Source organism: Sus scrofa, chromosome 9 (genome assembly GCF_054392235.1).
Source record: "Sus scrofa isolate SSC_HxYL_T2T_F1_AM1 chromosome 9, Sscrofa_HxYL_maternal_Yorkshire_Landrace_v2.0, whole genome shotgun sequence".
NCBI lineage: Eukaryota > Metazoa > Chordata > Mammalia > Artiodactyla > Suidae > Sus > Sus scrofa.
In genome coordinates this window covers 44,212,418-44,238,979 of record NC_139391.1, presented here as the reverse complement: position 1 = coordinate 44,238,979, position 26,562 = coordinate 44,212,418, and the positions used below count along the sequence as shown (strand labels likewise).

The following is a 26,562-nucleotide window of genomic DNA, read 5'->3' as shown; positions in this document are numbered from 1 at the left end:
TGGCACTAGTTCCCAGGCTGCTTGGCAAAGCTTGCATTCCCTTGCTTTCCTTTTTCCATTTTATCTTTTTCTGTGAGTGGCATATGGAAGTTCCTAGGCTAGGGGTCAAATAGGAGCTGCAGCTGCCGGCTTACACCACAGCCACAGCAGTGGTGGATCCATCCTTGTCTGTGACCTGTGCTGCAGCTGTGGCAACGCTGGATCCTTAATCCACTGAGCAAGGCTAGGGATCAAACCCACACCCTCATGGATGCTAGTTGGGTTCCTAACATGCTGAGCCACAATGAGAACTCCTCCTCTTTCCATTTTAGAATAAAAGAGGAGGTGCTGAGAGGTGGGTTGAGGGGACAGCTGGAGATTTGAGGATAAGTAGATACCCTCATTTGGTTTCTGCAAGTGGTTTCTCTCTGTCCTAGTGCTTTGTGACCATTTTGGAGACTTGGAGCATTGAGGCCCAGGGGTGTGAGGGCATCTGCTCCCTCCCTGCGGAAGCCCCTGCTCAGAGGCTGGGAGTCTCTTTCCAGGTTGGGTCCCTGAGCTCCATCTGGCGATGCCCACCTTCTTTCCCCAAACCTTGGCTCCTGCAAGAGGCCCGGGAAGAAGTGGCTGGTGCAGTTCTTAGTGGGCTGACAGCTAAGGGGCACTGTCCCTGTCCAGGAGGCACTTCCTGGGAGCCCAAGCCTAAGATTTAGGGGCTAAAGCCATCCTGGGGTCAGTCAGCATCCCAGCAGATCTTGTCACCATCTGCACATCCCTTGGCTGCCCCCAGCAGGCAGAATCATTAGCTTCCGAGTAAGGCCTGAACAGTTTGAACCTCCCTTCTCTTGTCCCCTTCCTGCTGTTTCAGTTTTTTTTTTTTTTTTTTTCCCAAGACGAACAGCCGCAAAGCTCCATCTCTTAATGAAACTGTTTGATGTTGATTAATTATGCAGCTGCCTCATTTGCATGCACAGGCTGTGGCTTCCCAGCTTCTCTCTCACCCTCCTCTGCTGGGAGCCTTCTATGTGTCTCAGGGGAAAGAGAGACCTGGTAGCCAGTGCCTGCCCACTAGCAGCCCTCCCAACACCCCTGCACCAAAAGCGGGAAGCAGAGGCTGGCCTCTGGGCTCACGTTTGGGGCCGCTGGACAGGGGTGTGTACTGTGAACTCTGCGGGATCCACCCTCTTACCAGAGTTCCCAGTTCCACCTGTGATAACCAAAGGGCTTTTAACTTCTAATGGTCACAGCATTGATGCAGCACCTACTGTGTATAGAATCCTGTCCTCACCAAGGAGGCCATCCAGGGCCTGACACCCACATACCAAAGGCTCTGTTTTGGAGGATATGTGGTGGGATGCATGATAGCTGCTTATGGCTCAGGAGCTAAATAAGCCCCTGGTGGAGCGACAAGGCCATGTCTTGAGCTGAGGCCAGGGCCAAGGAGAAGGGACCAAAAGTCTTTGGCGTCCCTGAAATTCATGTAGATGTCAGGCCAGGCAGGAGGAAACTTGTCAAGTAGGCTTTGAAAGGGCAAAAATTCACATTGAGTTACAAAGGATGGAAGAGAGAATGGAATGGAGGGAAAGGTGGGATGGAAGGAGGGGCAACGGAGCCTCTGGGCAGTGGCTCTTAAGCTTTCTGGAATCAGGGAAGCCTTCAGCTATGGACTCTTTTCCTACAAAATGTGCATGTGTTCCTATAAACCCAAAAGTACATTGAGGGCCTTCTTGGGGCTCCTTGACCTGAGGTGAAGGACCCCTGTCTGGACTGGGGGTTTTAGAAAACCAGAGTGGACAACAGGTACAGTGGGAGCCAGGTAGACTACCCAGGGAGCAGACGGCAAACAGGCTGCTGCTGCAGAAATGCAGACACTGAAGGAGAAAGGCCCTGGTTTGGCCCTTGGGGGCAGAGGTGGGATGTAATCAGGATGAAGGAAGGATGCATGGCCCTCAGGGTGGTGGGGCAGGCCTGGGGCGGAGCAGTGGGGCTGCAGTAAGACTGGGGCATGGAAAGCCTGGAAAGGTGTCCGTGTTGATGCCTGGGCTTCAGGGTTCAGAAGAGTGAGGAGGCTGGGGGTCCAGGGAGAGTCAAGGAGCAGAGACAAGGCCAACTTCATCTCATCACTGATTTATGCTTCAGATAAATGTGTGTGATAGGTAGGGCTAGAGAGTCGGACTTGGAGGTGTTAGCAGCCAGGTTTGCTGAGACGGTGAGAAGATACCTGTGGAGGGGAGGGAGCTGGGATTTTAAACGGAGTCTATGTGACTCCAAGCCCTGTACTGTTCACCCCACACCCTCTGGACTCAGTTCTGTGGGGCTCACGCTCTGGATGCCACTGTCTACCTTCCCCCCGCAGGCGGCAGTCAGGTCTTTTCAGAACGATGGTCAGAGAGGCCCTCCTGGTCTCTGGTCCAGGGTCACTGGGATTTGGGGATCCTGCTCTTTTTGGTGCTTGGTTTCTAAAAAACTGTAGCTTGGTTTCTAAAAAACTGCCAGAGGATGGACTAGAATCAGAACTTCAGAGGGATGGCATTTCTTGGCTGAGCATATTCAAGAAACCAAAGAGAGACAATTTTGGGTGTTGGGAAGTGTGCCAGATGGGGAGCTGGTGAACTGGGTCTTGGTGTTGATCTGTTGCTTAGCTGTCCAATTGGTCTTGGGTAAGTTAATTTTCCTCTCTAAGGCCTCAGTCTCTTAAACTGTAAAATGGGGTAATTAGTCATCCATCCATCCACCCATCTATCCATCCATCCATCCAGGCAGCAACACTTATTGACATGCCAGCTCTAAGCTGGGCGCTGTATATATCAGTGAGGATACATAGCAGTGACAAGGCTGACATGGTCCCTTCCCTTGCAGATCTTAGAGTGGACCAAGGAAGAAAGACATTACAAAAATAATAGTATCTGTCTCCCAGCATTGTTTGGAAACTAAACTATGAGGCACTGTGGGAAAGAGCTTTGTATTATGAAGTATTTTCTTGGTAGGAGTTTTTGTTATCACAGAGGCTCAGTCCAAACAGGAGCTAAAGTGGCCTCCAGCTCATTGAGCCTATAATTCAGACTTTAGTCCCAGACCCCTCTATTCCCTCCCTATTATCCATCTCAGCCAACCCCTGGAGCCTTCCCTTCCTCCTCCTTCCCTTTTGCCCCCAGCCTCTGCCTCCTGATGTGCTGTCCCTGTAGGAGGGAAAGGAAGCCTCCGTGATCTCAGTGCTCAGAACCAGCCCTGGCAGGAGCGTGAAGAGAGCTGAGCTGATTGATGCTAATTAGTAGCCCTGAACCTTGGCTGAGCTGGGAAGGCAGATTAAAGGGGTGGGGGGGTGGGAGGCAGTACATGGTGGCCCTGCTGAGGGTGTCATAGGTCCTCCAGGGACTAGTCCTGAGGTAACCCCTCTCCCATGCCACCTTTGGCTGTGTCCAGCCAATGTCACCTGTGAATGCACACTAGAGAGGGAAGAGAGGACCCTTCCAACAGAGACCTCCTCCAGATTCAGGGGAGGGAGCCTACTCACTTCTAGTGTTTTTTATTTTTATTTTATTTTATTTTTTATTTTTAAAATTTTTTTGGGGGGTCTTTTTTGCTATTTCTTTGGGCCGTTCCCACGGCATATGGAGGTTCCCAGGCTAGGGGTCGAATCGGAGCTGCAGCCCCTGGCCTACGCCAGAGCCACAGCAACGCGGGATCCGAGCCACATCTGCAACCTACGCCACAGCTCACAGCAACACCGGATCGTTAACCCACTGAGCAAGGGCAGGGACCGAACCCGCAACCTCATGGTTCCTACTCGGATTCGTTAACCACTGCGCCACGACAGGAACTCCCTTTGTTTTGTTTTTTAAAGTGACCTATAGTTGATTTACAGTGTTGTGTTAGTTTGGGGTGTATAGCATAGTGATTCAGTATTTTTGCAGATTATACTCCATTAGAGGTTTTTACAAGATAATGGGTGTAATTCCCTGTGCTCTACAGTGTATACTGGTGGCCTATCTATTTTATACATAGCAATTCGTTTCTGTTAGTCCCATCCCCCAATTCGTCCCTCTCCCCTTCCCTCTAGTCTTTGTTAACCATAGGTTTTCTTCTATATCTGTGAGTCTGTTTCTGTTCTGCACATATATTCATTTGTACTATTTTTTAGATTTCACATATATAAGTGATATCATATAGTATTTGTCTTTGTCTCACATTTTACTGAGCACAGTATTCTGTAGGTCAATCCATGTTGCTGCAAGTGGCAGTATTTCATTCTTTTATGGCCAAGTAATATTCCAGTGTGTATATATACCACATCTTCTTAATCCAGTCATCTGTTGATGTGTACTTGGATTGCTTCAGTGTCTTAGCCATAGAAATAGTGCTGCTGTGAACATTTGGGTGCATGTATCTTTTTGAATTAGTGTTTTTATTTTTCTCGGATATATACCCAGTAATGGAATTGCTGGATCATACGGTAGTTTTATTGTTAGTTTTTTTTTTTTTTTTTTTTTGTCTTTTGTCTTTTTTTTGTTGTTGTTGTTGTTGTTGTTGCTATTTCTTGGGCCGCTCCCGTGGCATATGGAGGTTCCCAGGCTAGGGGTTGAATCGGAGCTGTAGCCACCGGCCTACGCCAGAGCCACAGCAACGCAGGATCCGAGCCGTGTCTGCAACCTACACCACAGCTCATGGCAACGCCGGATCATTAACCCACTGAGCAAGGGCAGGGACCGAACCCGCAACCTCATGGTTCCTAGTCGGATTCGTTAACCACTGCGCCACGACAGGAACTCCTTATTGTTAGTTTTTTAAGGAACTCCATTCTGTTTTCCATAGTGGCTGCACCAATTTACATTCCTACGAACAGTGCCCAAGGGTTCCGTTTTTTCCATAGCCTCCCAGTATTTGTAATTGGTAGACTTTTTGATGTTAGCCATTCTGACAGGTGTGAAGTGATATTGTGATTTTGATTTGTATTCTCTAATTATTAGTGACGTTGAACATCTTTCTTGTGCCCATTAGCCATCTGTATGTCTTCTTTGGAAAAATATCTATTCATGTCTCCTGCCCATTTTTTGATTAGGTTGTTTTCTTTTGATTTTGAGTCGTATGAGCTGTTTGTATATTTTGGATATTAACCTTTGCTGGTTGCACCATTTCAAATATTTTCTCCCATTCCATAGGTCATCTTTTCACTTTGTCAGTGTTTTCCCTTGCTGTATAAAAGCTTTTAAGTTTAATTAGGTCCCATCTATTTATTTTTGCTTTTATTTATTTTGCCTTAGGAGACTGATCCAAGAAAATATTGCTGTGATTTATGTCAGAGAATGTTCTGCCTATGTTCCCTTCTAGGAGTTTTATAGTCTTAGGCCTTACATCTTTAAACTGTTTGAGTTTATCTTTGCATATAGTGTGAAGGAATGTTCTAATCTCATTGTTTTACATGTAGCTTCCCAGTTTTCATAGCACCACTTGTCGAAGAGACCATCTTTTCTCCATTGTATATTCTTGCCTCCTTTGTCATAGATTAATTGACATAGGTGTGTGGGTTAATTTCTGGACTCTCTATTCTGTTTCATTGATTTATGGATCTGTTTTTAATGCCAATACCATGCTGTTTTTTTGTTTGTTTGTTTTGTTTTTGTTTTTGCTTTTTAGGGCAGCACCCACGGAATATGGAGGTTTCCAGGCAGGGGTCTAATTGGAGCTGCAGCCGCCGGCCTGTGCCACTGCCACAACAACGCCAGATCCAAGCCATGTCTGTGACCTACACCATAGCTCATGGCAATGCCAGATCCTTAACCTACTGAATGAGGCCAGGGATTGAACCCACAACCTCATGGTTCCTAGCTGGATTCGTTTCTGCCGCACCACGATGGGATCTCCCCATGCTATTTTGATTACTGTAGCTTTTGCAATATAGTCTGAAGTAAGGGAAGGTTATACTTGCAGCTTTGTTATTTTTTCCCTCAGGATTACTTTGGCAATATAAATTTTAGGACTCCATATAAATTTTAAGATTATTTGTTCTAGTTCTCTGAAAATAGGGATTTCATTTAACCTGAAGATTTCTTTGGGTATTACAGCCACTTTAATAATATTAATTCTCCCAGTCTGAGAATATGGGATATCTTTTTTTTTTTTTTTTTGTCTTTTGTCTTTTTGTCTGTTGTTGTTGTTGTTTGCTGTTGTTGCTATTTCTTGGGCCGCTCCTGCGGCATATGGAGGTTCCCAGGCTAGGGGTTGAATCGGAGCTGTAGCCACCGGCCTACGCCAGAGCCACAGCAATGCGGGATCCGAGCCGCGTCTGCGACCTACACCACAGCTCACGGCAACACCGGATCGTCAACCCACTGAGCAAGGGCAGGGACCGAACCCGCAACCTCATGGTTCCTAGTTGGATTCGTTAACCACTGCGCCACGACGGGAACTCCCGGATATCTTTTTTTGAATTATCTTCAGTTTCCTTCAACATTTTTTTTTTTCAGTGGTTGTACCCACATTGTATGGACGTTCCAAGGCCAGGGATTGAATCTGAGCTGCAGCTGCTGTGGTAACACAAGGTCCCTCAACCCACTGTGCTAGGCCCAGGATCAAACACATACTTCTGCAGTGACCCAAGCTGCTGCAGTCAGACCCTTAACCCACTGTGCCAGAGCAGGAACTCTACTCACTAGTGTTCTAGTTTTAAAGTATAGATTTTTCACCTCCTTTATTAAAATACCTCTTAGGTAATTTTTTTGGATGCAGTTTTAAGTGAGATTTTTTTTTTTACTTTCTCTTTCTGATTAATGTATAGAAATGCAACAGGTTTTTGTGTATTAATCTTGTATCCTGCTACTTTGCTGAATTCATTTATTAGTTCTAATGGTTTTTGGGCATAGACTTTGGGTGTAGTCTCTATATAGGCTATCATGTCATCTGCAAAGAGTGACAGTTTTACCTCTTCCCTTCCAATATGGATACCTTTTATTTTTTATTTTCTGATTACTGTGGCTAGGACTTCTAATATATGTTAAATAGAAGTGGTGAGATTGGGCATCTTTATCTTATTCCTGAATTTAGTGGGAAGGCTTCAGCTTTGAGTATTGAGTATTATGGTGGCTATGGGTTTGTTGTAAATGGTCTTTATTATGTTGAGATATGTTCTCTTCATACCTACTTTGATGGGAATTTTTATCATGAATGGATGTTGAGTTTTGTGAAATGCTTTTTCTGCATATATTGAGATGATCATGTGATTTTTATCTTTCTTTTTGTTAATGTGGTGAATCACAATGATTGACTTGTGAATGTTGAACCATTCCCTTGTGACCCTGGAATAAATCCAAATTGATCATGGTGTACGATCCTTTTTACATATTGTTGGATTCAATTAGCTAATATTTTTCTGAGGATTTTTGCATCTATATTCATCAAATATATTGGCCTATAATTTTCTTGTTTTGTGGTGTCTTTGTCTGATTTTGGTATCAGGATAATGGTGGCCTCATAGAATAAATTTGGGAAGGTTCCCTCCTCTTCACATTTTTGGAATTGTTTGAGAAGGATAGGTATGACTTCTTCTTTATCAGTTTGGTAGAATTCCCCTATGAAGTTATCTGGTCCTGGACTTTGGTTTCCTGGGTTTTTTTTTTAAATTACAAATTCAATTTCACTTCTAGTGATCAGTCTGTTCAAATCATCTATTTCTTCTTGACTCAGTCTTGGCAGCGTGTATGTTTCTAGAAATCTGTCGATTTCTTCCAGATTGTCCAATTTGTTGGCGTATAACTGTTCAAAGTATTTTCTTATGATTTTTTTGTATCTCTGTGGTATTTGTATCTCTGTGGTTGTTATTTCTCCTCTTTCATTTCTTATTTTGTTTAATTGGGTCTCCTCTTGTCTCTTTTTTATGAGCCTAACTAAAGGTTTATCAGTTTTGTATCTTTTCAAAAAACAGCTCCTGATTTCATTTGTCTTTTCTATTGATTTTTTAATCTCTATTTTATTTATTTCCTCTCTGATCTTTTTATTTTCTTCTTTTATTATTCTTTTTCTAATTCTTTTAGGTGGTAGGTTAGGTTGTTTATTTGAGTTTTTTTTTTTTTTTTTCCCTTGAGGAAGGCCTATAAACTTCCTTCTTTGAACTGCTTTTGCTGCATCACATATATTTTGGAAAGTTGTGTTTCCATTTTCATTTGTCTCAAGGTATTTTATGATTTCTTCTTTGATTTCATTGATGACCCATTGGTTTTTTTTAGTAACATATTGTTTACTCTCCATGTGTTTGTTTTTTTCCCATTTTCTTTCTATAGTTGTTTCTAGTTTCATACTGTTGGGGTTAGAAAAATGCCTGATATAATTTCTATCTTCTTAAATTTGTTGAGGCTTGTTTTGTGACCTCATATGTGATCTATCCTGGAGAATGTTCCATGTGCCCTTGAAAAGAATGTGTATTCTCTTGTTTTGGGATGTGATGTCTTGTAGTTATCAATTAAGTCCAACTGTTCTACTGTATCATTTTCACTCTTAATGTTCTTGTCTCCAGACCTCTGCTTGGGCCATCCTCTCTGCCAGAAATGCCCTACCTTTTCATCATCACGTTCCATCTAAACTTTCAGACCAAAGCAGACACCTCTTCCATCACATCTTCCCTCCCCACTAGCTGGAAGTAGAAATTCTTCCTCTAAATGCCCATAACACTTGGCACCTCTCTTATGATACATGTCCCATTCTTTGAATCACGCATGTTGGGTATATGTCTTCTCTCAGCATTCTTAGGAAGATCTCCTTCATCCACGGCATGAAACGCAGTGCCTGACACTTAGTAAGTGCTCAGTAAAGTTTACAAAAAGTTGTGGGAATGTCTCTGAAGGTGTATTTTACAGATGATGAAACTGGGGATTAGAGAGACCAAATAATTTTGCTCAAAGCCAAACAACCATTGAGGGAGATAGACTTCAAAGTCAGGTGTTTTTTAAGGCAGTTTATTATTTTGGGGGAAATTCTGCAGACAGCAGGTTCAAACATCTAAATAATAAATGATAAAAATAGCTAAACCAGCACAATTGCTTTGGTGATATCTTGACCATACTTCTGATCCATTATTTGCATGAGCTATAGTTGTACCAACACTGGGGTTTAAGTGAGAGCCATTTCTCTCAGGGGCCTGACATTCTGGAAATGAGCCCAAGCTGACCTGACTAGGTTTCCATGAGGTCTTTGGGTGCTGGGGGAGTTCTCCCAGTAGAGAAATTGTTGCCTGCTGAACTTACCCTCAGAGCATTATGGCTATGAGGACCTTCTAGACTTACAGTACAGAATATCTGGAATGGTTGGAGGAATCTGTGATATGTTCTGGTATTACATACAAGCCCTCTGATATTCTGAAACAACTTTCTTTACCAGTGAGGTTGCTAAGTGTCTGCATTAGCACTTCACTGCTAGAACTTTCTTCTATATACGTCCCAGGGGATTTACATGGCAGAATGATCTTTGGCATTTTCTGGTGGCTCACTGTCTGACTTAGTAGTTCCCAAGATTTTCAGAAAGAAATTTTTATGGAGTGGGTGGAGGACTGACATCTTATTTTGCTAGGTCAGTGGTGTCTGTTGTCTTTGTCTATGTGGTCCCCCTCATTCATCCCTCAATTTAGTTACCTTATCCCTACTTTTTTTTTTTTTTTTTTTTTTTTGGTCTTTCTGCCATTTCTTGGGCCACTCCCACAGCATATGGAGGTTCCCAGGCTAGGAGTCGAATTGGAGCTGTAGCCGCCACCCTACACCACAGCCACAGCAACGCGGGATCCGAGCCGCGTCTGCAACCTACACCACAGCTCAGGGCAACGCCGGATCCTTAACCCACTGAGCAAGGCCAGGGATCGAATCCGCAACCTCATGGTTCCTAGTTGGATTCATTAACCACTGAGCCACAATGGGAACTCCATATCCCTACTTTCTTTAGGGCATCAACTCTTCCCCTGTTTCTAGTGGGGCAGCAAGAAAGAATAGTTACCTGGGCCTCAGGAGTAATCCCATGACTCAGGCCTGGTGTCCCTGGCCACAGTGACTGTCTTAAGAATATATACATATGGCCCAAGGTGGGACAGTCAGGCTCCTGTCGTGGATTCATATGCAGGTGCTGAGGGAGAACAAGATCTTGTTCCTCTGAGTGCTTTAGCATGGATAACGTAAGCAGAGCAGTCTTTGGCCTTGTCAAACCAGGAATCATTCCTCCCATGACCCCAGCTCAGGGAGGGAGCTCAAATGTAGTGAGAGAGAACAGGAGCAATGAAAGAGAGATGGAGGAAGGGAGAGGGACCAACAATACCACCTGACTTTCCAGTTTTACCCTTGTTCTTCCTAGTTAGATTCGCCAACACATCTCCAGTTGTGCACTATCAGTTTAAATCCATCCCTTGCAACTTAAAGTGTCCCAAGTAATTACCAAATAAGGTAACTTTTACACGCATATACTTACACACATGTATGAATGTAACACCACAAAGAACATAGGAAGGATAGTTCAGAATTAAGAACATTTTTAAAATTGATGTTCATTAGATTTACGAGAAAGTTAATACATTACCCTTCTCTTTACTAGTGACAACTTCATCAAGAGTTGGCACTTGATTGCATATCTGTGTTTCAGAACCACAGATATAGCCAAGCCCTTCTAGAGAACAGGTTCTAAGTGGTAAAGGACTTGAGAAAACTGGGATAACTTGGACCCTAGAGGCACCTTTATGCTTTGTTTCATGAGGGCTGTCCCTACCCTAGTGATTGCACTGGAGGGTGTGTGTGTGTGTGTGAGTGCCTGTATGTTTCAAGTCCGAGGTCCCCCACTCCAGGCCCAGCACTCCTCCCGCCCCACCAGTATTTGGCTCTTTCCAGTGGTCAGACCTGCTGATTCCTGAGGCTGCCCTGGGGGGTGCCCTCTCTGGGTGGTGGGTATGTGGCAGTAGGTGCAGGGAACCAGCAGCTGGTTCCTCGGGCTCGGCCTGGTGTGAGCCATGGGGGCTTTATCTTGCCATTAATGGTTTTCTAAATTGGTGGCAGTGGAGCAAAAAACCCAATTTGCGCCTGGAGCATGCATGATTACTATTGTAATAACCTCAGCTAATAAGAATATGATGTGGGGCTAGGCTGGGAGAGAAAACACATTTCTCATTAGCTTTTGATTAATTACCCTACATAATTTCTTAGTTGTGGTGGCCAAGGGGGGTGGGTGTTGCCATCTCCTCACCTCACCTTAACCCCAAGGTCTGGGGTTATTCTAGAGATTGTGGTATTTCCACAATGGCCTTGGAGGGAGAAATCCCTGTCTTCCCCCACCCCCTTCTCTCTCCTCACTGCATCCTTTCCCTGTCTTCTCTCCCATTCCTCTCTCCAGCTCTCCTTCTCTCTACCTTCTTAATCTCTTTCTTTCTCTTATACTTCCTTTCTCAGCGTTTTCCTAGTATTCATGGATGTCAGCCTGGCACTTGGTGACAGCCCACAATGTCCTCTTGCACTGCCAGGTAGGTAGCTAATGGTTAGTTTGCAGGTCATGACTAATCTACCCTGTTCCCTGAGCGCAGACTGGATATTTCCTCCTGCTTCCCTCTAGTTCCTGCTCTGGGCCTCCCTAGCCTGACCTGGGGACCTCTTCTTGGCTTACCTGCTCCTGACCGAGGATCATTTCTAGTCTGGCTGAGAGGTCCCCACTCAGGGTTTTCTCAGGGACTCTATGTGGTTTGGGGTTGTTCCTGTTCCCTTATCACCTCACCACATGTGGAGGGGCCTCCTGGCCTGAGGGCTTCTGCCCCCCTCTCCTGGTCCCTGGCAGCTAGGTCCAGGCTGGACAGTCTGGGATGTCCAGATCCTCACATCTGGAATGGAGTGCTCAATAGGACAGTGTTTGGAAATGTTTCCATTTTACTTGTAACTCAAGAGGTTTCTGTTGACCTCAACTCCATAGCCAGAGCTGTGCTAGGCACAGTAGGGATCTAAGAGAAAGGACGGGTGTGGGTCTTGCCATCACATTGGTGAAGGTGCAAGGTTGGACAGACACTAACACAAGGCAGTGTGTACTGAGTGTCCAGTGGGTGATGCGGGGGGTGGGGGGTGGGGCGGGGGCAAGACTTCTCAGGCTGAAATTTCTGGGAGGCTTCATGGAGGAGGGGGCTCAGACTTGGATCCACAGAGGGGAGGGGACAGGAGAGGGAATTCCTGATCAGGTGGTGGTGTGAACAAAGACCCAGAGGGGGAACGCTTGAGACAGCTTTGGAGGATGTGCCTCGTGTGTCTAGTGTTTCTTTACTGGGAGTTAGGGGTAGAGATGAGCTACAGATAAAAATTGGGAGCCAACTCTCAAACATCAGGCTGAGGATTTAGGACATATCTGGTTGGGAGTCCTGAAAGGCACTGCAGTGTGAGGGTGAGCTTATAGTAGTGGTTTGCTAAAGGGATAGTGGTGGGGTGTATTAGTTTTACATTGCTGCTGTAACAAATCACCACAAAATCAGCAGCTTAAAAAAGAAACTTATTATCTCACAGTTCTTCAGGCCAGGAGTCCAAGTTGGCTTGAGTGCTTTCTCTGCTGTGGGTTATACAAGGCCGAAATCAAGATGCTGGGGAGGCTCTGGGAAGAATCCACTTCCAGCCTCATTCAGGTAGTTGGCAGAATCCTGTTTCTTGTGGTTGTAGGACTGAGGCTCCCCAGTTCCCTTGCTGTCTGTAAGCTGGGGCCACCCTTATCTCCTAGAAGGCCCCCCCACCCAGTTCTTACACATGGGCCCCTGTATTTCAGAGTTAGCAACAGTGTATCAAATCCCTCTGTGCTTGGAAGCTCTCAGACTTCCCCTTCTGTTGCATCAAGTCCACCACTTTCCTACTTTCTCTCTCATTGCATCTCTCTGACCTCAGCTGAACAAAGTTCTCTGTTTTTAAAGACTCTTATGATTAGATGGTGCCCATCCAGATACTCCTGGATAATTTCTCTATTTCAAGGATTATAACCTTAATTTTAAACATCTGCGACAAAAAAATAAAAAAATAAATAAAAAGATGGAGTTCCTATCATGGCTCAGCGGAAATGAATCTGACTATATCTGTAAGGATGCAAGTTCAATCCCTAGCCTTGCTCAGTGGGTTAAAAGATCCAGCGTTGCCATGAGCTGTGGTGTAGAGCACAGATGTGGCTTGGATATGGTGTTGGTATGGCTGTGGTACAGGCCAGTGGCTACAGTTCTGATTTGACCCCTAGCCTGGGAACCTCCATGTGCCCTGGGTGCGGCTCTAAAACAGTAAGTAAATAAATAAATAAACATCTGCAAAGTCCCTTTTGCCATTTAATAGAACATATATTTCCAGGTTCCAGGGATCAAGGCATGACCTTTTTTTGGGAAAGGTATAATTCTAACTATCACATGGGGTGAGAGAGATTAGGTGGTTACTGCAATAATCCTGGTGAATGGAAATGAGGGCTAGAACCTGAGTGTAGTGAGAATGGAAAGGCTGGGCAGGTGTCAAAAACATTCAGTGCCCTTGTCATTTCAAAGGAAACCAGAGGATGCTGGATGACTGGATGCAGGTGGGAGGAGGGCGTGAAGGAGGAGCTATCCTAGGATCCAGCCTAGGAAGCAAGAAAAAGATGGTGACTCTAGGAGGAGGCCCTGGTTGTGAAGGGCAGATGATGCATTCATTTGAGGTAGGGTGACTTAGTGACAGCAACCTGCCAACCTGGTATTGTCTTATGAGCAGCTGGGAACACTCACCAGAAATGTCAGAGCAGGTGATACTAATCTGTGAGCTCTTCACATGACAACATTGGTTGAAGGCTTAGGGAGTGCAGGGTTATCTGGTCATGTGCAAGGGAGGTAGGGTAGAAAGGAAACTGGGCTAGAACACTGGGGCATGACCAAAGAAGAGATGGGAGGAGGAAGAGAAGCTGGAGGGCATGAAAGAGCAGAGAGCTGAGCAGCTGGAAGGGAAGGAGGCGAGCTAGGAAGGTTCTGTCTGTGAGGTCAGGCAGCACTGGTGCTTGGGGTTAGGAAGGGCAGAGGTCCTGCAGGAGAGTAGGACAAAGGCCAGGAGCTGGGATTCCCAAGTGCAGGGGTTGAAGAGAGACCAGGGACCATGGCGGGAGGGTGTGGGAACACACACCTGGCTCAGCGGGGCTCACAGGCACTATGTGTCAGCATGTGGGGAGGGACGGACAAAGTCAGGACCTTCTGAAAGCAGAACCAGCGATGGAGAGACTGGCGTTGCTGGAGGGAGAGGGAGGGGGATGAGTCAAGAATAAGGCCCACACAGAGGCAGGGGCTGGAGTGCAGAGCCAGGGCCTGGAAAGGGGAGAGGCAGGGCCTTTGGGGAGGACTGGCTGGGCATGGACTGTGGGCCTCTTAGAACAGAGTTTTGTGGCAGAGGACAGGGCTGAGTAGGGCAGCAGATGTAGCCACAGTGGGGTCATTCTCATTTTTTTTTTTTTTTTTTAGGGCCACACCCACATCATTTGGAAGTGCCCTGGCTAGGGGTTGAATAAGAGCTGCAGTTGCAGCCTACTGCCACAGTCACAGCAATGGCAGATCTGAGCTGCATCTGTGACCTACCCCACAGCTCACTGCCATGATGGATCCTTAACCCACTGAGTGAGGCCAGGGATCATACCCGCATCCTCCTGGATACTGTTCGGGTTCCTTATGGCTCAGCTACAACACAAACTGCTTTTGGAACTATCTTCTCTCCCTTGGTTATCTGGAATTGGGGTGGGGGTGGGGAGTTGTTTCTCCATAACATAAAATCTCCTGGGGTGGAAGGAGTTAATTTATTCAAGGGGGTTTGGGGAAAGGAGACTTAAAGGTGTCTCCGCTGGCGAAGGGTCCTATGCAAGCAGGAGAGAACTGTCCCCTGGGTCTTGGCTCCATCAAAGTGGTGGTCAATGCAGGGTTCACCACATGCCCAAGGCCCCTGGGAATCCCAGCCTCCCCGCTAATTGTGACATTTCGCGGGCCATTGTCGGAGGCCTAATTGCCTGCCACAGAACACAGCTCAGCCATTTCTCCCGCTGGTGGGGGCTGCTCAGTGCCGGCCTCCACTGTTCGCGGTGGCCCGGCGCCAACAAGCAGTCCTGGAACAAACCTGCAGCGGCCGGCAGGCGTGGCCCATCTTTATGGGCGCCCCATGAGGGCCCTCAGTGTGTGCGTGTCTGTGCACGTCTGCGCAGACCTGTGGGCCTGGGAGATGTCCTGGGCTCAGCCCTCAGCGAACTTCAAGGTTGGGGGGTCATGGAGGTGTCCGGGTTTAGGGTGGGCGGAGGTGTGGCAGAGGGGCCCGCGCAGTGATGGAGACTCCAGAGGCAGGCGGGTGGGTGTTCAGAGAGGGGCGGGGGCGGGATGCCCGCGGATAGATGGAGCAAGGCCAAGGGCTCTGTGCGCCCCCCTCCGCCCGAGCCGCAGCGTCCCAAAGCCAGACCCTGGGCCGACCCTGTGCTGCGACCTCGCAGTCAGCCCCCCGGCTCCTTCCGAGACCTCCCAGCTCACGAGATAAGAGGAAATTTCGCCAGAGATCCATGTGAAAATAGGTGTATTTCTGGATAAGCAGCGAGCCTGAAAAACGGCTGAGCCAGAATCTGCTCTGCTGACAGAAGATCTATGTACCAAATTCCTCTTCAAAATCTGTTTCTCCGGAGCTGTGCCGATCTGGGGGAAGTTCTTGGTGTCAGGTGCCTGGGCTGCCGCTGCTCCAACCTTTCCTGGGCCACTGTTTCCCAGCGTGAGTTCTGGTCACGTTAGGCTGCAGCAGCAGCGCAGGCCGGGCTGGGAGCAGAAAAGTCAAGAGGGATTTGAATGGCAAAAAGGTCATTCTCATGCATTACCCTGGCTGGGTCGGAAGTTGGCGTGATGCAGCGTGACACCCATCCTGGCGGCTGAGAGAATAAGTGATGGCTATATTTATGTTTCCATCTAAATGCATGGATCAAAGCAGACACTTTAATCTATTCAACAACAGCCCGAGGATTAAAAAGTTGCAGGCAAATCACACTCTTAAATTGGTAATATATTTTTGCTTGTCACTTGACAAATCATTTTAGAGAGTGACTCCAGGCCGGGTGGGGGACCTGGAGATTTGAACTTGGCTCTCTGCTGTAGCGGGCCCCGGCACCATAGAATGTGACATGAATCCCCTCACTTGCCATAGTCCCTGTGAGTCATGGCACAGGACTCCTAAAAGGGGTGGGGGAGCTAGTGGGGAGCAACAGGCCTAGGGTCACATCTCCAAATCTGTTTTAATCTCCAAACAGCCTAGCAGGTGGGTGCTGTAAAGACTCCCATTTTACAGAGCAGGAAAACCAGATCGTGGCTTACCTGAGCCACACAATAATACGTTAGAGAGTGGGATGCAAAGCTAGATGTCCCGACTCCAAGTACAGTGCTCTTGTCTCTGCTGGAGCTGCAAGGACCGCAGAGAGGAGCAGAGACTCCTCAGCCACTTGGTTTGTGACTGTTAGCAAGTTCCTTTACTTCCCAGTTTCCTCATCTGCAAACCAGAGATAATGATGGCATCCATCTCCTGGGGTTGCCGTCAGGAATAAATCAGATGACGCAGGGGAGGCATATGGTGAGAACACATGTTTGTGCTGAGCTCTGAAGGACAGGACCAGACAGTGGTGTGTCTGGAGGGTGGGAAAGGAACTCAAAAGCGTGACATTTGAGGAACAGTTGAAGTAACTGGGGCTGCTGAGTCAGGAATAGAGAAGGTGTCTCCTAACGTAGGCTGGATTGTGGAAAAAAAAAAAAAAAGGGAGAGTTGATTTGCTCCATGTGGCTCCAAGAGGGACAACTGAGTCATTAAAGAGATTGATGGATTTCAGCTAGAGAAAAGCGAGAAATTACTAGTCAGAGTTGAGCAAAGAGGAAATGAGGAGCTCAGGGTTCTGGGAGGTGTGGGGGTTAAGGCCAGATGAGCACTTGGTGATGAGGTACCAATAGACACGCTTGTCCAGGCTTGACATTTAGACCAGATTTCCTTTAAAGTTCTTTCCAAGCAGCAGAGTCTAAAATTCCATGGTTGTAAGGTCAGCTCTCAATCATTTCCGGCAATAGAACAAGGATAGTTGGGTAGTCTACTGGGAAAAAAAAATCTTTTTTTTTAAGGCATTCTTTATATTTAATGATTTATTTTTTTTTCTTTTTTCTTTTTTGGCCGCATAGGTCAGGTGCTTAGTGTGGGATCTCAGTTTCCAGACCAGGGACTGAACTGGACGGCAGTGGTGGAAGTGCCCAGTCCTAACCACTAGATCGCCAGAAAACTCCCTCATAATTTAATTCTATTGATTTAACCTGTGGGGTATGTGGGGTGGCATGGTGGTTCAGAAGTGGGCCAGGCGGCACGGGAATGGCAAGGCATCTGCTCTGAAAGGAGGTAAGCTAGCGGTGGGTGAAGGAAGAATGTCTATCCCCACCAGATATTGGCCAAAATGGTCTGAGGCACTCTGGCCAGTGCCGGCCAACGGAAAAACCTTGGACTTGCAGCTCTGGAGACTTGGGTTTCCATCTGGCTCCTTCTCTTAATATCTGTGTATCCGCCTCAAATCCCCTAATGTCTCTAAGCCTCAGTTTCTCCATGTGGGAAGCAGCTTCCTTCCCTGTTCACCTTTTAGAAGCGGTGTGCTAACTGGGGAAAAGCAGGCCTTGCTGCTGCCTTGGCTTTGGGAGACCGGCGCTGCTCCTGCAAGAGAGGGGGCGCCTTGAGCTCCCCGCAGCCGACTGGGCCCTCGTCGTCTCTCGGGGCCCCCTCCCCTATGCGGTCCCGGGCTGCGGCTGCGGGGCGCAGGCGCGGGCGTCGGGGGCGGGGCCTCCGCCAAGGCGCGCGGCCAAATCGCACCACCTGTCTGCGCGGAAACCGAGCGCGGGTGTCGCGTTTGGAGCGCAGGTAATTGCTGACGGCTAAGCCAGCTTTCCCCGCAAATGGTCCCGGGGCGGCGGTAGCAGCCCGCGTGGTTCCCCGCCCTGGCGCGCGCTCTACGCTTTCCAGCGCCTTCAGCCGGTTCCCTCGCGTGAGCCTCAGAACAGCTAAAGCAGAGAGGTCAGGGCATTATCGGATTCGTTTTACCAGCGTGGAAATAGAGAACCAGAGGTTAAATCTCTGGTCCAGGGTCCCAGAGCCAGTCAATAGTGGGCCTGAACCAGCCCTCGAGGTCACCCGACTCTTAATTCCATTCTCCTCGCATGACCCGCGCGGCATGTAGTTCAGCAAACATTTATGGAAGGCCTCGTGTGGGTCAGGCGCCGAGCCAGGTGCCAGGGGTGCAGGCCAGCGCTCTGGCTCCCTTCCTGGGAGGGTGCAATTTTAATCCTCCGGTTTGTTTTCGAGGTTCCTAGCCCTATCCTGCGGGCCTGCGGCAGACACCCAGGAACCTGAGGTGCTTTGCCATGCTAGGGCTTTCTCAATCTGACCCCAGTCTACCTTTGTGGCTTCATTCTCCCCTGTTTCCTCCTGGGCCCCTGCGTCTAGCTGCCCAGGTCGACCACCCACTGTTCTACAGCTGTGCCCAGCGCCTCTTTCCAGCCAGGAACTTGGCTTGTCTAAACCTACTTGTGAGTTCAGGCCCAGCTCAAGTGTGACTTCCTCCCCGCAGCCTTCTTTGATTCTCCCCCCCTTCCAGATTCTTTCCCATCAACAAATGAGTCCTTGCCCTGTGCTTAATGCCCTTTGCATTGGCCTTTGTGATGACAGGAGGATACATGGTGCCCTGTTCCAGTGTGGCTCCCCCACCCCTTCCTTGCTGGATTGTGGGCTCCTCAAGGCCTGTCTCCTTAATCTATGGCTACCCCCCCAACCCCCACCGACCTTGGTGCCTGGCCCACGGGAGATACTCGGGGACACAAAGGAGATGGTATTTTTGAAACCGTTCTGTAAAGTACCACACAGTGCTAATCCTGCAGCTAAAACTGAAAAGTGTTTAAAATCCTGTAAAATGAGATTCTTCTCAACCACCCCCAATTTTTAAGTTCTAGATGCTTTTCATTATCAATCTAAAATCACAGTAAAAACAGCAACTTAACAGGTATTGACCTTTTTGTGCCTGTAAGTATTAGCTATGATTATTATTGCAAGAGGAGTATATATATGTGTATAAAATCTCTCCATTTTTCCATTCGTTAAATGATCACTAAGACAGTATTGAAATGTCACAAGTTTTCAGTGTGCTTCAAGAAATTCTTAACAAAATGTCCCCCCAACCTCCACCCTCCCTGTGCCTTCGTGACCACTAGTTCTCAAGGGCCTCAGTGGATGGAGCTTGTGGTTGTCAGGTTTTACTGCTAGGCCAGGAGCTAACCCCTGACCTAGCAAGGTACTCCACAGTCTGTGAATTTGTCTCTTTTTCCTAGGAGCGGAACCAGCAGTCCTCCTCTCCTTGCCTTTTGGGGCCAGTGGGCATGTCCAGGGATGGGGTCACGCACAGGTGTCTTACAGAGAAATGTGCATCTCGGAGTCTGTCAACAAAATTTTTATTTCAAGTCTGTGCAACGTGAGGATTGTTGAATTTCTGTCCTTCTGGTATTTATGGAGGACCCACAAAAAGAACTACTCTGAGTAAATAAACAGAGAAGATTAAAGGCTGTCCTCTATGGGGGGCACCGTTTATGAGGCAACAAACCAGGAGAGTTGTCTCTGGGATTTTGTGATGCTGCTCCAGCCCTGCAGTGGAAACACATCTCATTTACGAGTCATTTCAGGAAGTTTAGGCTCCTCAGCTTCTGAATCGTAGCATCCGGAGGCTCTGAGTCTATGTGTCTGTTGTGGGAGTGTCCCTGCGAACACACAGGTGAGGATGGGTGTGCATTTCTCTCTGTGGGGGGGGGGGTCTGTGTGTGTCTAAGGTGAGTGTGTGCACCAGCTGTGTGTGCGGGTGTGTATAGAGAATGTACACTGAGATGAATGTGGATCTATCCAGGGTTATGTCTCTTTTTTTGTCGTTTTTAGGGCTGCACCTGCGGCATATGGAGGTTCCCAGGCTAGGGGTCCAATCAGAGCTGTAGCCGCTGGCCTACACCACAGCCACAGCAATGGCAGATCTGAGCCGAGTCTGCGACCTACACCACAGCTCACGGCAACGCTGGATCCTTAATCCACTCAGTGAGGCCAGGGATTGAACATGCGTCATAATGGATCCCAGTCGGGTTCGTTTCCACTGAGCCATGATGGGAACTCCCAAGGATTATGTCTTATGTTATTATGTATGAATGTGTATTTGTGTGCAGGGATCTGTGTTTTTGAGTGTGAAAGTGGGTCAGTGGTATATTTGGTGTGAACACGAGTCTGAGTTGGTGGCATGGGTCTCTTTGGTCACAGTGGAGTGTGGAAGTGCACCTCTCAGCATGTGCCTCTGCCCGAGTGGGTGGGTGGGAGAGGGTGGTGGGTGAGTGTACACAAATGTACGCTCACAGATATGCAAGCTCTGCAGACTGCTCCCTGCAGACTCTGTGCCCAGCTCCTAGGGCTCCTCCTGGCTTGGTTGCTACCTCTGGTCCCTGGTGATTCCGCCTTGCTGGTCCGCAGAGAGATCAACACCCTACAAACCAGCTGCCTTATTGGCTGCGGCTCACTCAGTTGGCCTCCTGATGCCTGTAGTTGCCGTGGAAACCAAAGTAGGTCTGTTTCCATCTGCCACCGGGTCCTTGGGCTAGGGCAGCTTGGGGCCAAAGCCACCGTAGTGAAGGCTGGCTGGGGGAAAGCACAGAGGGGTCTGGGGGACCCTCTGAGCCTGCTTCTCACATCCTCCTGGAGCCTCTTTTCTGCCTCCAAACACACAAGGGTGAGTCCCTGCTGTCAGGCAACAGGGATCAAAACAGCCCTGTTAGACAAGGGCCTGAGCTGTTGACTTTTTCACACACATGCAAAATCCTCCTGGAAAAAAAATTTAAGACGTATGCTAATTCCACATTATTGTACATGTCATTTGTACACCATTAATTCAGTGCCTAAAATAAAGTGGCTTTTAGGAGCGAGCTGGTGCTGTCTGATGGGAGAACGCTGTACATGCATTTGTGGCTTGGTTTTATAATAGGCATCTGCTCCAAGTTCACTGCGTTGGGAGAACTTGCACATAACAGTGTTGCGCACTGAAGAGATCACAGATCCTGTTTAGTTTTGAAAAACTGAGTAGCAGGCACAAACCTAGCTGTGTAAGCAAAGGGCAATACATTATTAGGGAGATGCATAAAAGTGGCACAGCCATAAAGCAAAGCTAGGGGATGATTAATTCCAGAGTTAGGATAGTGGTTAACTCCAGCGGTTAACGGGAGCGTCATGGAGGGGTGGGTGGGGGGTGCAGAGGAAATGGGGGCTTCTAAGGCACTAATAACATTGTGTCTTAACCTGGGTGGTGGAGACTCAGGTGATTGTTACTCTTTCCACAGCACATACATATTTATACTCTTCTGTTTGTGCGACCCTACATGGCAGTGACAAATCACTCATGCTGAGCTTGTGGCCCCGGCTCGATTTGGGCAGCTGGTAAGAGGCAGTGTGGGAGTTTCCATTGTGGCTCAGTGGTGATGAACCTGACTAGTATCCGTGAGGACTTGGGTTCAATCCCTGGCCTCGCTTGGTAGGTTAAGGACCTGGCGTTGCTGTGAGCTGTGGTCCTTACCACAGGTGGACTGTCCAACTGAACGAGGCCAGGGATTGAACCCTCATCCTCATGAATACTTAGATTCATTTCCGCTGTGCCATAATGGGAACTCCATGAGTCAAGTACTTTTGATGTTGCTAGAGTGTAGTGTCAGGGCTCCAGGGCACCTTCTCCCTGGGGGATGCCGGAGAACCCCCCAGGGAGGCAGGATTACCTGTGTCTGATTGTTCTTGGTGCTCAGAACTTGGTGGGCAGACGAGCTTTGTGAGCAAGCTGCAGGCCGCAGGAGATGGGGGCCGAGCAAACCAAATAAGAGGGGTTTCTCTTGACTGTTTAATGATGAGAATTCAGCATTGGAGGTGGAAGGTCCCTGGTCAGGGACCAGTCACCCCAGGCAAGGTGGCGTCCACCTCAAGGACCACAGCAGTTCCAGGGGAGGGGGTCTGATGCCTGTCATTCCTGTATCCACTGAACACATGGTGGGTGCTCAGTATTTATTGGACAAGTGTCTTTGGAGCAAATTCATTGTCATCGACGTATTAGAATTTGACGATTGGGGAAATCTCAGGAGGAAGCCTGGTGGTGTCAGAGGTCCTTGTCATCATCACCCCTCTCAGAGGCAGAGCATGGGTTGTGGAAACAGTCGAGGGTCGGAGTCTTGACTCTTGTATTTACCAGCTGTATGACCTTGGGCCTCTCTAATCCTCAGCTTCTTCATCTCCAAACTGGGTGCCTTTAGTACCTGTGTGTGGCACATGAGGATCAGATGAGACAAGTCATAAAGAACGCTCTGTGCCCTGCTCAGCCCACAGCAGATGGTGGCGTGGGCAGTGTGGTCACCGGGTGGGAGGGGTGCACTGTGGCATGGAAGTGGCATGGGGAGAAGTCTGGCAGGAAAGCAGGTGGGTTCATGGTGAGGCTTGTTTGCAGGACAGGCGAGAGCAGCGGGGGGGTCCTTAGGTCAGTGATGTGTGGAGCTGAGAGTGAGAAAGACGAGCTTTGGTGAGGGGAGAGCCATGCTTCGTATCAGGCAGGATGTGCACTTGGCCACTCATCCCTTCATCTGCTGCCCACTCAGCAAAGGTGTCCTAAGCAACTCCTCTCTACTGAGCACAGTTCTTGGCACCAGGGATACAGCAGTGGCCAAGGAACTTTGGAGAAATCTTGTGCAACCCTTTATCATTCAGTAACTGCCTCAGAAGCATTTGTCCACTGCACGATTTTGTATTTCTCTGCGCTGTGCTTTCTAACAAAAGTCTCTTTCAGAATGTCCTAGCCTCACCTGGGCAGACTGTGAAGGAGAGGGAAAGTCTGTCCACATTTAGATGAAGAGAATGGGGGTGCGGGACTGGGTCATGTCGTGAGACTAGAGGAAGTGGTGGAGCAGGTGGCGCCAGCCCCAAGGAAGGCCTGCAGGGAGGGATGTCCCAACTTGATGCTGATGGGAAATTCAGGCCAGGAATTCAGCCAAGCAACAGGTCCCTTTCCTCCCTGCCCAGCCCCTTCATCCATCTGGGACCCTGCGTCTCATGGCCAGCATGGCCATGACTGGCTGACTCCAGATTTTACCCAGTTCTTGACTGTCACTGTCCTTCCCCCTAGCCTGTGGCCCCTGAGCCTTCCGCCTAAACCTTCCTGCCCCGAAAAGAGCAGTAGCATCAGGGCCAGAGAGAACCACCCACAGCCTCTTGGAAGTAGCCCCTTTCTCAAGAGTCAAGATTAATCAAGACCAGTAGAATTAGCAACCATGGTGATATAGTCCAGTGCGGTGTTCTGGTAAATTCTTGGTTCCGGTCTGCAAGGATACTGTACTGTGTGGCGTAGGAGATCCTCCCCAAGTTGTGACGCGTCCACAGGGCAATGTCGGTAACCCTGAGAGCAACACTCTGTCCTGGGGGTGCTGTATTAGTCAAGAGGATGTGGAGAGCTATCCATTTATTTGATTTATTATATAGCATTGGCTCATGCAGTTACAGAGGTCAGGAAGTCCCATGATGTGCCATAAGCAAGCGGAGAACAGGGGGCCAGTGGTGTAACTCAGTCCAAGCAGGAGGTCAGGCTCCTAGGGAGCTGGTGGTGTAAGTCCGGGTCGAGTCTGCAGGCCCCAGACCCAGGAGCACGAATGGATGTTCCAGCTCAAGAGGAGAGCAGATCCGCCCTTCCTCTGCCTTTCTGTTTATTCAGGCCCTCGGCAGATTGGTTGAAGGCCACCCGTATCGGTGAGGGAGACCTTCTTCACTTATTCTACCGATTCAAGTGCTGCTCCCTTCCGGAGTCACCCTCACAGACACGCCCAGAAACTGTTTTGCCGGCTGGGCATCCCTTAGCCAGTCACATGGACGTAAAATCAACCATCACAGACACTCAGCTCTGCAGCCTGCAGCCTGGCTGACAGCCTAGAGAACTCAGTGGAGTATGGAGTTCACTCTTACACTGGGGCCTTTGCTCCAGCACTTCCCCTCTCAGCCTTGCCAAATCCTACCTGCAGGAGTGAGTGAGAAGAACACAGCCTCTGGAGTGCAGGGCTCCAAGCGTAAGTCTCAGCTCTGCCCGATTCCACATGAGCTTGGGGGAGTCATGGAAGCCCTGGCCTCTGCTTCCTCCTAGGTGAGCGGGGTCTTGCAGGAGGATGTAAGGATCATAGGTGAGGCGGGTAGAGCCCCTGGCACCTGGCAGAGTACTCAGCACATGGCTGGATTCGGTGCCTTGGTTTCCTTTTTGGAAAAAGGCAGAGTATGCAGACCTTATTTTAAATGTAGCTTTTTTTTTTTTTTTTTTTTTTTTTTTTTTTTTTTTTTTTGTCTTTTTGCTATCTCTTGGGCCGCTCTGGCGGCATATGGAGGTTCCCAGGCTAGGGGTCCAGTTGGAGCTGTAGCCACCGGCCTACGCCAGAGCCACAGCAATGCGGGATCCGAGCCGCATCTGCAACCTACACCACAGCTCACAGCAACGCCGGATCGTTAACCCACTGAGCAAGGGCAGGGATCGAACCCGCAACCTCATGGTTCCTAGTCGGATTCGTTAACCACTGTGCCACGACGGGAACTCCAAAATGTAGCTTTCTAAAGCCCACCTCTTCCATGAACTCCCCTCGGCCGCCAGAGCCCTCCACCCCCACTCCTCTCCAGTCCTGTGCTTCTTCTAGGCCACAGGCCCTTGATCATAGCATCCTTGGAGGCCAACTCGTGTGTGTGTGTGTGTGTGTGTGTGTGCGCGCGCGCGCGTGTGTGTGTGTGTGTGTGTGTGTGTGTGTGTGGTGGGGGTGGGGTGGGGGATGGAGGGGACTGTCATGTTTATTGCTAGTCATGGAGCACAGGCAATACATGGAGAATGTTTGCTGATTTGTGGTGGTGGGCAGGGGCTGCCTGGGAGAAAAACAGCTGAAGGCTGCTCTTGTGGCCTTGGCAGTCAGGACCTATCCAGGCTGGCTGCAGGGTTGGGGCTGGGAAGGGGCTGGCAGCTTTCCCCCCTCCCTTGCCCCCCATCTCCTTTTAGGGGCTTCCACCCTCTCCTCCCTGACCTTGTTTCGCGTTGGCTCAGCCCTGTCCTGCTAACGAGCTGAGCCAGCCACTTGGCACCCGCCTCTGTGATGTGCTGACTCAGTCCTGTGGCTCCTGCTTCCTCTGCCCTTGTTTGAAAATGCCAAGTTAATTGCTCTCCAGCTTCGGGCTGCACTGGCAGGGGCATGGCCCCCCTTTCTCCTCCCTTTCCACATGCCCTGGGAGGGGGGACAGGCCAGTGGTCTCCAGCCCTGGGCCTGCCCCCTGTGGACAGGGTGGTGTGGGCGGGTGGGGAGAGGGCAGAGGAGCAGAGAGGGGCTGTGGCCGTCCTTTAGGGAGCAATGGAGAGCGGCCGGGGTTGGCACTTGTGGTGGAGCCTGGTTTCCATATTTCCTGACCCTTGGGATCTGGGAGATGCCAGCCACTGCCAGGGGGGCCCTAGATAGGAGAGCAGGAGGGGGGCTGTGAGCACTGGTGGGTGGCCTCTCAGATCTGTTCAGAGCTGAGGGAAGGAATGAAGGAGAGGGAGAGAAGGAAGGAGAAGTGGGAAGGAAGGAAGGAAGGAGGGAAGGAAGGGAGGGAGAATTGCCCAGTGGCGATTCTTGCGAAGAGAAGCTCTCATGTAATCCCCACAGGATGGGCCACAGATGCACCATCCAGGGTGAGAATCACAATACTTAACACCATCGTGGCACCAGCCCTTACTAACCAGGATGGATGCAGAGCCAGGAGCTGGGCAGGATCCTGGAGGCCCCTGAGCTGTGTCAGAAGTAGAGCCTTTGGTTGCTGGGTCAGGGGACGTCGGGGAGGGGAGAGGAGGGTGGTAACTCCAGTGGAGTGTCTCAGTGTTTTCACAGCCCAAGTTCCGCAGTGGCCGGGCCCTTGGTCTGTTTGCTCACTGCTGTGTCCCTGAGGCCCAGCAGGGCTCCAGCCTTTGTTGAGCGAGTGGGTACACAGGGAGGGTGCCTGTCAGCCTGGAGCCGAAGGGGAGGGAGCTGACCTCCGTGGGAAGTGGCAGAACCAAGACCTGGGTGACAGTGATCAGACGTCACTGATGGTCTGACGGGGAGCCGGGGAAGGTGTCCCCCAAGGGCCTGGGGGACAGAGGAGGGGTGAGCCCAGGAGCCAGGTAGACCTCCAGAGGCCCTGGGGTGAGGCGAGCTGTGTTGAGAGCTATGATGAGAAGAGAGGAGGAAGGCAGAGACGGATCAGAGAGGAAGCTCCAGCCCCTTGGGGGTCTTGAAGCGTAGACAGATGAGAGGAGTCTCTCTGGTGCGAAGCCACTACCTGCCCGGGGAGCACCCTGTTTCCAAGTGGGTTTTTTGGCCTCGGCATCCTTGCAGTGACCTGGGTAAGGGAAGCAGGGCCTCTTTCTGCTTTTCCCTTCTTCTCTGGGAGCCCAGGAAGGTTGGGGAGCGGGGGCAGGGAGAGCTGTGGACCAGGTAGGCCCGCCCTCTCAGCTTTGTTCTCCCCAAGAGCTGCTTCTGTTTACCTTCCCTCCAAAAGG

The 26,562-nt window shown here is 49.3% G+C and overlaps 1 protein-coding gene across 13 annotated transcripts in view; it reads left to right on the top strand.

Moving 5' to 3' along the window:
- BUD13 (BUD13 homolog) overlaps positions 1 to 26,562 on the top strand; it is a 678,491-nt gene that overhangs the window by 51,859 nt on the left and 600,070 nt on the right. For 6 of the 13 annotated variants that reach the window (XR_014815371.1, XR_014815369.1, XR_014815376.1 and 3 more), the window contains exon 11: positions 19,310 to 19,746. The exons of the other annotated variants lie outside the window; for them this stretch is intronic. The gene's annotated coding sequence lies outside the window, so the exon portion shown is untranslated. The remainder of the gene's footprint in view (positions 1 to 19,309; positions 19,747 to 26,562) is intronic. 13 annotated transcript variants of the gene reach the window in all.